This window comes from Capsicum annuum, chromosome 5 (assembly GCF_002878395.1).
Source record: "Capsicum annuum cultivar UCD-10X-F1 chromosome 5, UCD10Xv1.1, whole genome shotgun sequence".
NCBI lineage: Eukaryota > Viridiplantae > Streptophyta > Magnoliopsida > Solanales > Solanaceae > Capsicum > Capsicum annuum.
This window is the reverse complement of record NC_061115.1, coordinates 208781706-208792893: the sequence shown is the minus strand read 5'-3', so window position 1 is coordinate 208792893 and position 11188 is coordinate 208781706. Positions and strand designations below refer to the sequence as shown.

The window sequence follows — 11188 nt, the reverse complement described above, 5'->3', positions numbered from 1 at the left end:
CTATCTTGTTTTAATCCTATCCTAACCAAATTTACTACTCATCCTAAAAACCTACCCCACTCCCTACTTACCACCCCACACACCCCTACCCTATACCCAACCCCTTCTTTTTACATTCAATTATCACTAATAGAAAAGGGAATAAACAAGGAATACAACAAAAAAGAGGGGCCCCACAGATGACATATACATTCACATTCTCACAATTCATGAAAGGCACACCATTTCTTCTTTTTTTTATTCCTATAGACAATTCCAAAGGGGCCCATAGGGAAGAAAAGGGCATCAACATACAAATCAACAAAATAGGAGGTGGGACCCATGGGAAAGGGGACAACTCATCCCTCAGTACAATAATCTCAACTAACAGAATATATATACACTCAGGGGGTCCACGAAAAAGGCACACAAAAAATTCATCTTCTTCCAAATAGATGAACGGGCACTGATATAAAACAAACTCTATTTTTCTGATTTTCTTCTTCACGGGTAGAGAAACAGAACAATGAATAGAGAGAGAGTAGCGAAGAGAGAGAGAGAAAGAATGGAGAAGTCGAGGATAACAATTTCGGCGAATTTCTCACCGAAAAACGTTGTTATTGCTTTAAAATTAGGTTGTGATCCATTTCCCGACGCTATCTGAGCCTTTTTCAAAACTCCAACAAAACAACAACCAAATCAATTCCCTCCCATCATTTTTTCTCGCTTAAATTTCACTGGAGATTATATAATGGTCATCGATAATTTTTTTATCTCGTTAGCTTCTGTGAGTTCCTAGCTTCATTGGGAGTAATTGGTTATAGAATTAGTTATCCAAGTATGGTTCATCGGGTTAGAGATTCGAGTTACGGGTTCGTGGATCGAGGTTTGGTTAGAGGTTTTCGGTGCGGACTTTCTTTATTCTAATAACATTGAATTCGAAAGCTACAAATAAGGTCCAATTCTACTCTTTCACCTCTTTTATTTCATTATTGATGATATCCGGCGTATTGAATTGAATACCGTTTAGGTTGATCCGTAATGATGTGAATTGTTTGTTGTTTTGATTCATCGTTTGATTCCCTTGATTTTGAATTGATTATGGATTATGTGGTGAAATAGTATCTCGTTTGAGAATTAAAATTGGTTGTTTTGGGGAAGAAGTTAAAAGTTGATAAAGTGATTATTGTTGTTTTGATTCATTGTTATCGAACTTGGTAATTGGAATGAACATTGTATTTTGGATTTGCTTTGTTTTGTGTGTTTGATTGATCAATTTATGTGTTTTGTTTGGATTTATACATTTGTAATGTCAATTAGCTGATACGCTCCACCAAGAGACCGTGGTCGAACCATAGGATCGAGGGGTGCCTAACACCTTGCCCTCGATCAACAGAATTCCTTAACCGGAATCTCTGTTCGCACACCAGTTTCAAAGAGTCAAATGGTTTTGTAAAGAATTTTCCAAAGGTAACTTGTCACACCGAAATATGCCAAGTGGCGACTCTGAATAAAAAATTATAAATAATCCTTTTTTGAAACAACTTCATTTTGTCACTTTAATAATAAAAACTCTTTCGAAAATTAAAATCCAATTCTTTTTGGGAGTTAAACAGGGGTGTGACATACCCATATCTTTCTAAGCACATTAACAACACTACGGTTGGAGTATTTTCTATTTACATCATCATTCACATTTTAGCTTTTCTTTTTATCCCAATTCTCGTTACGCACCCCTATAGTAACCACCCTCAACCTAAGCAATTTGCCTTAGTTGAGGAGAAATTGTCCTTAAAGGACCTGGGCCAAAATAGGTTCATTGTAACGCACTAACCGGGTAACAATACTGAAATTTTCATCACATATTATTTTCTACTCCTAACCGTAACAATTAAATGCACAAATTACTTCTCCAGAGCTTCACTTTTACCTTTTTCTTTCTTTGTACTTCACATTCCCCCTTATTCCATTATTTGTATTAAAGCGCATAGGAAATATGGTTCAAATTAAGGTCTATCAAAGAAAGGATTCGGCTACATATGGGGCTACCGAAGAAGTCAGGCTATAGGCTTAACAGTGTTTAACTAACGTCATGCATAAGGGTAGGTAAATAAAGTCTTTACAATTCGGTTAACAAAGAAATACCTAAATCACTTCCTACACTGAACACCCTTTATTTTGCTTTGTAAACACACCGGGCAAGTTCTAGTTATTTCTATACATGAAGAATATAAACAAACACTCACACTGTGCGTGCTAAGAATCAAGTCGGATCCTTGCAGGTTCCGATATTATACTTTATTAAATTCAACATTAAGCCAATCAAATCAAATTACACTTTTTGGGACTTACATTTAAAAACATCTCATTTTGTATCAACACCATCAAATTAAAACATTTTGCCCAACACACCATATTTTTTCAAAGGTAGCAATCAGGGTCCTATTATATTCTTAGCATCTAAAGACGCACTCCCCTTAAGACGGTCGTCATCTATCTATCATAGGGGACGGCAACAAACTACGACATTGCATAAGAAAAATTGCCAAAAAGGGCACAATATAATACTTGTAATCTAAAAATTGCCAAAAAAGACGAAAATAAAATACTGTAAATAAAGCAAATACTTTTAACTAAATTTGCCAAAGAGGGTAATCATCTTGCCAAAAAGGGCAATATTGTCAACTTACAACTCATAAAACATAAAAAAAAAATTATTCATCTAACTTTGTTAAGATATATAAATAAAAGAGATGAAGATGAAGAAGATTAACGATCAACCACCCCACACTTAAACATAGCACTGTCCCAGTGCTAGCAATAAACAAAAGGCAGGGTGGCGTCGTACTCACTGCTCAGTCGAATGACACCATGGCCATCACATCATCAGCATCTGCATCATCACCATCACCAAAATCATCACCTGAGTTCCCATCATCAGATTGCTTCTCTTTCTCAGACTCATCATCGGAGTAAGCAATACACCTCTCCTCATCTATAGGGATATTATCATCCTTGAGCTCATCAAAATCTAGGCCAATACGCAGTAAAGTTTGAGCATGAGGTCCTAGTGGGTAGTTAAGCTCCACAGCATAAATCTCTTGTTGGGTGGTTGCACGCCCCCTAGTCCTCAACTGCAGCATAATCAGCCTATACATACGGGTTATGATCTCATCAGTATGAGCATTACTCTCGGGAATAGTCAAATTCACACCATGAGGAGTTGGTCCCTTGGTGTGAGAAATATCGAGTGGCCTATCAGTAAGGCGGTAAATAGTCTGCATTCTCCTCAGGCACACCATGTTGCCTTAAAATTCTGGTCAGGAATCCACCAAATCCATATCTATGACCTCCTAAAAATCAGGCCTCCCTCATCGCCAAGAAAATAATGGCACCTACATTCATATCCACATCATCACGTATCATGGCATAAATAAGACACACCCTATCATGTGTTACCTCCATCATATGTGTCCCATGAATAAGATAGGCATAAATAATTCTAGCCAATAAATGGGCCTCCCTGTTCAGATGAACAAAGGCAAGTGAAACATGCATACCTCCCTCTTTATGGTAAATCCACCTTGTCATAGATCGAGTTCTACACAAAACATGACGGATATGCTGATATAGTGGTTCAATGATTATTCTTTTCAGTGGCTCAGGATCAGCATGGGGTGCACCTAGCAGCTCGTTAACAGAGTTTGCAGTGAAAGTTATTATCTGACCACGTACCTCAACCTCAACCTCTTTCGAGTTCCAGTTGGCATAAAATTCCCACACCAGGCTCAAATTACATTCACTTGGCTGCTCAAATAGAAAACTCATATGTTGGGCCTCTATCTTTCTCACAATCAAAGGATATTCCTTCATCAAACTTGCCCTATTGATAAATTGATCAGCTAAATATTTTGACTCTTTGTGTTGCAAGTATCACTTTTTTCCTACTGTATCTATAGCCTTAGTTCCAAACCTTGCTTGCCCCTTAGGAACGTGTGGGGTTGCATGTAAACGGTCAGCTACACGACTCCTCTTGTGCCTAGGCTCAGATGGTCCAGCTGCATTTTTACCTTTGCTTCTTTTTTAGTGGCTGGTCGACATTATACCTATTAAACATAACAACCCACAAACATATAAAACAAGCACCTTCAAATCTATCCACTATTCAATGTAAAATTTACCCCACACTTAATCGCTAGCACAACTTTATATATGAATGCACTAGGGTAACCAGACTTCCCGTTTCTAATTCATAATTCTTATAATCAGTCATCCAACAGTAAGCATAAGAATGCATTTAGGAGTTGTTATAGTGCATATTCTAAGTATCAATCACTAATGACTTCTCAATTTGCACATAAATGTCTTCAATGATGAGCACTCATTCTTTTCTTCTTAACACTTACTTTAGTCATGCATAGCTACCATTAAGGTGTTGTGACATGGTTATTTACCCAACACTTAGTTTCTATCACGTAGTGTATCAAACATATCCTAATTCATTAAATTTTCCCCCATGATTCAGCAAAACAACTCATTTATTTAGAAACTAAGTCAACTTGAAAGTTTACTTCATCAATTTAGCAATCACATAAACACTCTAATCCCAGCACATCTTATAGTCATTCATGCAAGTACACCACATGAATTAAAAGTAGTCAACAAAGTTTAAATAGTCCACCACCACAGATCTACAAGTTTTAGTTCAAACAAAACTCCCAACCTACACAATTATTGTCACTAATTCACCTTAACATGTCATTTATTATCTCAAGTTCACAAAAAAAACCAAGTCATGCCCTTTATTGCTAACTATTAGCATTCTAAGCATTGTTTACTATAAGAAGCAATTTTGAGTAGAGAATAAAAATAATACATGACTTACCTTGTTGACTTGATGGAGAAAAATGGGGGGAATTATTTTTTTACTTCACAGAAAAAGAGGGAGGCAGCGGTGCTAGGGTTAGGTGAGTGATGGAATGGGTTAAGTTTATATTTCTAAAGGTGACTTAAAAATGAAGGTTTGACGCGATGCATCAGGTATCGCGATGGGCATTAGACGCGTTGCGTCGAGTTCGCGTCGTGTTACTAGATTTTTTCTCAAAAAATTTATCAAAGTGTAACCTCATGAACACTGACGCGATGTCATGTAACGTATTGAAGGTCTACGCGATGCGTCAGAATCACGATGATCCACTGGAAATAGCATTAGAAAATTTTTCTAAGTGTAGAATTGGTGCACCTCGACGCACTGGAAATTGCTTTCTAAAAATTTTCTAAGGCTAAATTTCCCATACCTTATTGTATAATTATTACCCTTTACATTTTTCTCACTATGTATCACCTATTTACTTACTCAAAGGCCCATGTTCATCATATTCTCATCTTTTATTTCTCCACCAAGCTCCTCGTTTCTACACATTAATCAAAAACTACAAAATCCTGTAAGTAAAAGTGGGTTGCCTCCCACCAGGCACCTTATTTTTGGTCGTGGCACGACTCATCTTTTTATATTTTTCTTTTTGTTCATCAACTACTAAAAATTAAACTACCTATTACATTACATTCATCGGTTGCCTCCCACACAGTGCCTTATTTTATGTCGTGGCACGACTTAGCTTAGTTCTACCCCTTAGCAAAGGTGATGGACTTCTTGTGCTTATCCAGATGATTTGCCCAATAATGTTTTACACACTGTCCATTCACCAGGAATTTCTTTGTCTTCTCTTTATTCCACAACTCCACAGCTTTATGAGGTGTCATTCTTACCTCCTCAAAAGGTCCAGACCATTTTGATCGCAATTTACTAGGGAACAACTTAAGCCATGAATTGAATAACAAAATAAGTTGTCCTGGTTCAAATACTCTCTCTATAATTTTTTTTATCGTGCCATCTCTTGGTATTATCCTTGTATAGTTTGGCATTTTCATAGGCGTGAAGCCTAAACTCATCAAGCTCATTCAGCTGCAATAATCGTGTTTCTCCCATAGCAGTCATCTCAAGATTCAGCTTTTTCACTGCCCAATATGCTTGATGTTCTAGATCCACAAGCAGATGAAATTCTTTCCCATACACCAAGTGATATGGGGATGTCCCAATGGGCTTCTTGTAAGATGTTTTGTAGGCCCAAAGTGCGTCATCTAACTTCTCAGCCCAATCTTTTCTCTCCCCATTCATAGTCTTCTGTAGTATCTACTTAATCTTTCGGTTCAACACCTCTACTTGTCCACTAGTTTGAGGATGATACACAGTGGAAACCTTATGCCTAACACCATACTTAGCAAGGAGATTTTTGAACCAAGTGTTGATAAGGTGCATACCTCCATTACTAATTATCGCTCTAGGCGGGCCAAATCGGGAGAATATGTTTTTCTTCACAAATTTCAGCACCACATTTGCATCATTAGTCGGACTAGCCACACTTCCACCGATTTAAAGACGTAGTCAACCACTACAATAATGTAAAGATTGCCTTTTGAAGGTGGAAATGGTCCCATGAAATCGATTCCCCAAACATCAAAGACTTTAACTTCTAAAATATTATTGAGGGACATCGTATAACGCCTAGATATAGTTCCCAACCTTTGACATTGATCATAATTTTTCACAAAAGCAATTGCGTTCCTAAACAACGTAGGCCAAAAAAAAACTAATTGTAGGACTTTCTCGCAGTCCTCTCACCCCCATGATGTCACAACCTGGGGTTTTAATTTACCTACTAAAATATCACCCGTCTCTACCAAGATCCCAGCATCACAATTCTATTTTTGTCTAAATTACAGAGTAAATGGGCTTCTAAATACAGTTTTTCATTAGTGATTTTTTTAGGGCCTTGACCACCATAAGGAGATGAGTGGCAATCTTCAAGCACCTTTGAAAATTCAGCCTCAGGGATACACCTACGAATGACTCTATCTGGACCCTGCTTGAAGAGATACGATTCATCCCAACTATAGGCACATGAATCATAGAGCAATTTCTTTCTTTGTTGTGTGGTGGCATCAGGAGGATACACCTCACAAGCTATCAAATTCACAATATCAACATACCATGGGAACTCAACTGCATCTAAAGACAACAACTTTTGATCAGGAAACTATTCCTTAATACTAAGAGAGTCATCAACAATATGATTTTGACTTTCCGGTCGTGACAAGTGGTTAGCAACTTGATTTTCAGCTCCCTTCCGATCCCGAACCTCAAGATAAATTCTTGAAGTAGCAGAATCCACCTAATCAGTCGCGACTTTGTATCTTTCTTGTACACAAGATACTTAATGGCAGCATGATAAGTATGAACAATGACCTTAGTGCCAACTAAGTAAGATCTAAACTTGTCGAATGCATACACCACTACTAACGTCTCTTTCTTTGTAATTGTATAATTAACTTGAGAATCATTCAATACTTTCCTAGCATAATAGGTCAATCAAAATACCTTATCTCTTCTCTAACCCAAAATTGCTCCCACAGCAATATCACTAGCATCACACATCAGCTCAAATGATAACTCCCAATCTGGTGTGATAAGAATAGGTGCTTCAATCAACTTCTTCTTCAATCTTTCAAAACTTCCTGGCAATCAGCCCCAAACTCAAAATTGGCTTCTTTCTCCAATAATTTGTACATGGGGTTTGGAATCTTTGATAAATCTTGAATGAACTGCCTTTAGAAACCTGCATGTCCCAGAAAGCTTCACACTTCTTTGACTGTGACTGGATGTGGCAACTTTTCAATCACTTCAAACTTTGCCTTATATACTTCGAGTCCTTTACATGACACTTTATGTCCTAGGACAGTTACTTCCATAACCATAAAGTGGTACTTTTTCTAATTCAGCGCCAAATTTGTCTCTTCGCATCAAGCTAGAACTCTATCAAGATTCTGCAAGAACTTTTCAAAAGAATTACCGTACACATAGAAATCATCCATGAATACCTCCACAAATTCTTTAACCATGTCAGAGAATTAACTATCATACATATTTGAAATGAGTAGGTGCATTGAATAGGCCAAAGAGCATGAGTCTGAATACGTATGTGTTGTATGAACAAGTGAAAGTGGTTTTTTCCTAGTCTTCTAGTGCTATGATTATTTGATTGTAGCAAGAATACCCATCCAGAAAACAATCATACTCTTATACCGCCAATATATCCAACATTTGGTCAATGAAAGAAATCAGATAGTGATATTTACAAGTAGCTTCATTCAATATCCGACAGTCAATACAGATCCTCCAACCGGTCACTATGCATTTGGGGATCAACTCATTATCATTATTAGTTACCATAGTAATCCCTTTTTTTCGGTACACAGTGTACTGGACTCACCTATTTGCTATCAGAAATTGGGTAGACAATACCACTATCTAACCACTTGATCACTTCTTTTCTGACCACCCCCTTCATTATAGGATTTAACCTTCTTTGTTTCTTCACTCTTGGTCTGTAACCCTTTTCCATGTAAATGTTGTACATGCAAAATAGTAGATTAATTCTTGTAATATCTAAAATTCGCCAACCAATTGCATTTTATCTCCTCTTTAGGACTACTATAGCTTCCTCTACCTGCACATTTGTTAATCCTATAGAAAAAATAATAGGCAAAGTATCTTGATCACTAAGAAAAACAAATTGTAAATGAAGAGGGAGAACCTTAATCTCCAAGTTAGGAGCTTCTTCAACTGAGGGCTTGGGCAATGGACAAATTGGCCTATTTACTTGAACCTTCTTCAGAAGATCTAAGAACTTCTTGTAACTAGCTTCCTCTTGATGCTTCCTTTCCCTTTTAGAAAAAGGTAAGGAAAGAGTCTTCTTCTCCACATGAGTTTCTTCACTTTCCACTTTTTCTTTGGCTTCTTTTTCTACATTGTCTTTAGCACCCTCATAATTAATTTTAGGACTATCCTCTTCCTAAACTGTATCCTTAGTTTGCAGCCCACTTCTTGTTGTAACCGAATTTACCTGCTTGGGATTTGTCTCTGTATTTTTAGGTAATTCTCTTTGAGGTCTTGTATTCTATTCTCTTATAATTTGACCCAACTGCAACCCTAGATTTCTCGTAAGCAATTGTTGACTATTTAACTCTGCTATAAACTGTGCCTGTTGTGTCTTAATTTTAGTTGCAAATTGCGCTTGTTGAGCCATAAACTGCTTTATCAATTCCTCCATATTTCTAGATTGAGCAGTCTCCTAAGTATTCTGAGCTGACTGTGGATTTGGTTGCACTTGTACCTTGTACTGATTTGTATTCTGCGCCTGATTTCCACCCCATGAGAAATTGGGATGGTTTCTCTAGTTAGTATTATAAGTGTTACCAAAATTTTGTTGTCCCTGTCGATTTACATTCCCTATATAGTTGAAATAATCTGGATTATCCATTCAAGCATTAGCTACATGCTCACCACTCCGTAAGCCTCACACCAAGAATTTGCCTGTTGGACTGCATTCAATGTAGCTGCTGGTTGAGTAATGCCCACCTTTATATTATTAAGTTAAGTAATCATATGATTTTGCATAGCTATGATCTGTGTCTGTAATGTAGTGAACTGATCTACCTCCAATACCCCTACAACCTTTTTAGGAGTACTCCTCGAGTCTGCATACCCTTGTGAAATCTGATTCAACAGTATGTACAATTATTTATATGTCTTCTCAAGATCCTGTACACTTGCTACTGAATCCAAGAGAATCTTTGCATTTGGATCCAATCCTTCTATGAAAGTATGCACAAGAACATCATTGGATTAATGATGGTGAGGGAAATTTCTGAGCATACCCTTAAATCTCCCCCAAGCTTGGTAGAGATACTTTTCTTCTTTCTATCTAAAACTCAAGATTTCACTCCTCAAGCATGCCGTCTTCCCCAATGTAAAGAATCGAATAAGAAACTTCTGAGCTAGATCTTCCCATGTAGGGATGGAGAGTGGTGGTTCAGCATGTAACCACCTTTTTACTTCCCCAATTAGAGAGAAGGGAAAAAGTGTCAACCTGACATAATCGGGATTCATCCCTTCAGGAATGAATGTATCGCTGATTTCTAAAAAGGTCTGTATATGCTGCTGCGGATCTTCGTATAAAAAGCCATGAAATTGCCCTACTGAATTCAACAATTACACCATATTATTATTCAATTCAAATCAACCTCCTAGTTTAAGCTTTAAAATACTGCTCGTCACATGGTTCGCAAGTGGGATTGCCACCTCACGAATAGGTCTAGCAGCTTGTTGGAGCAACTGGTATAATAGGAAAGCCAGGAGGTGGAACATTTTTGGCATTTGGATCAACCGGTTTATTTTGTTGTTCTGCCATTCTTCGCCTTTGTTGAACGATTTTCTCTGGTTTTTGAAAAGGCTCTACCAATTTTTTATCTCTCGCCATTCTTATATTCAGCTAAACCTACAAAAATTCAAACTCTAGGATCAAGTTGTTAACATGTAACCTTAATATCAAAAATCAAAAATTTAGTAATTTACTAATTATATTAGTCCCCGGCAACGGCGTTAAAAACTTGTTGCGACTCAGACGCATGCGCAAGTGCACATGTTGTACAAGTAATATAGTGATAAATCAGATATCATTCCAACGAGGACTAGACAATTAGAAATTCAACCAAATTTTAGTTTTAGATAATGAGATTTAAGTGTTTTAACGTATCAAGATGATTCATTGAGATTAAGCATAAAAGTATAAATAATTAATTAAGAAATAAGGGTTAATGACTAGAGCAAGCAATGGTTGTAAACAGTTATGATAAGAATTCCAGGGTTGAGGCTTCTTGAACAATCATACAGATCTCTATTCTTATAGTAGTCTTCTTGGTTATCGGGTTGTTGGTTCACAAGGTTTAGGCAACAACCTTGGTCTCCCGACCTAAAATCTTTTGTCTATTGGATATTACAGCTACAACTTCCACAGATATTCAACTATTCTTCTAGATTCATAAAGTTATCTTCTTGCAAGTGAACCAAACAAGGATTCTAGGTATAATATCCCTATCCTAGATGCTAATTCAGACCCCTTATTTTATAAAAGAGTAAGAACCTTACTCCTTAATTTCCTCAATCTAATCAACGATTCTCCTCCCGGATTCACATAGAAATATAAATTTATTCTAATGGCGGCCAGGCATTAAAATAGTAAGCTCAAGAAATTAAGAACAACCCAAGATGATAATCCAAAAAAAGAAACTACTATAAAGAATATTAAAG

General features: G+C 37.0%; 1 non-coding gene across 1 annotated transcript; it reads left to right on the top strand.

Annotated features, from left to right (window-relative positions):
- The first annotated feature begins 9725 nt into the window (after positions 1-9725).
- LOC124899032 lies at positions 9726-9832 on the top strand. Its single transcript, XR_007056171.1, has one exon. It is a non-coding gene; the product is annotated as a small nucleolar RNA R71 (small nucleolar RNA).
- Positions 9833-11188: the final 1356 nt, after the last annotated feature.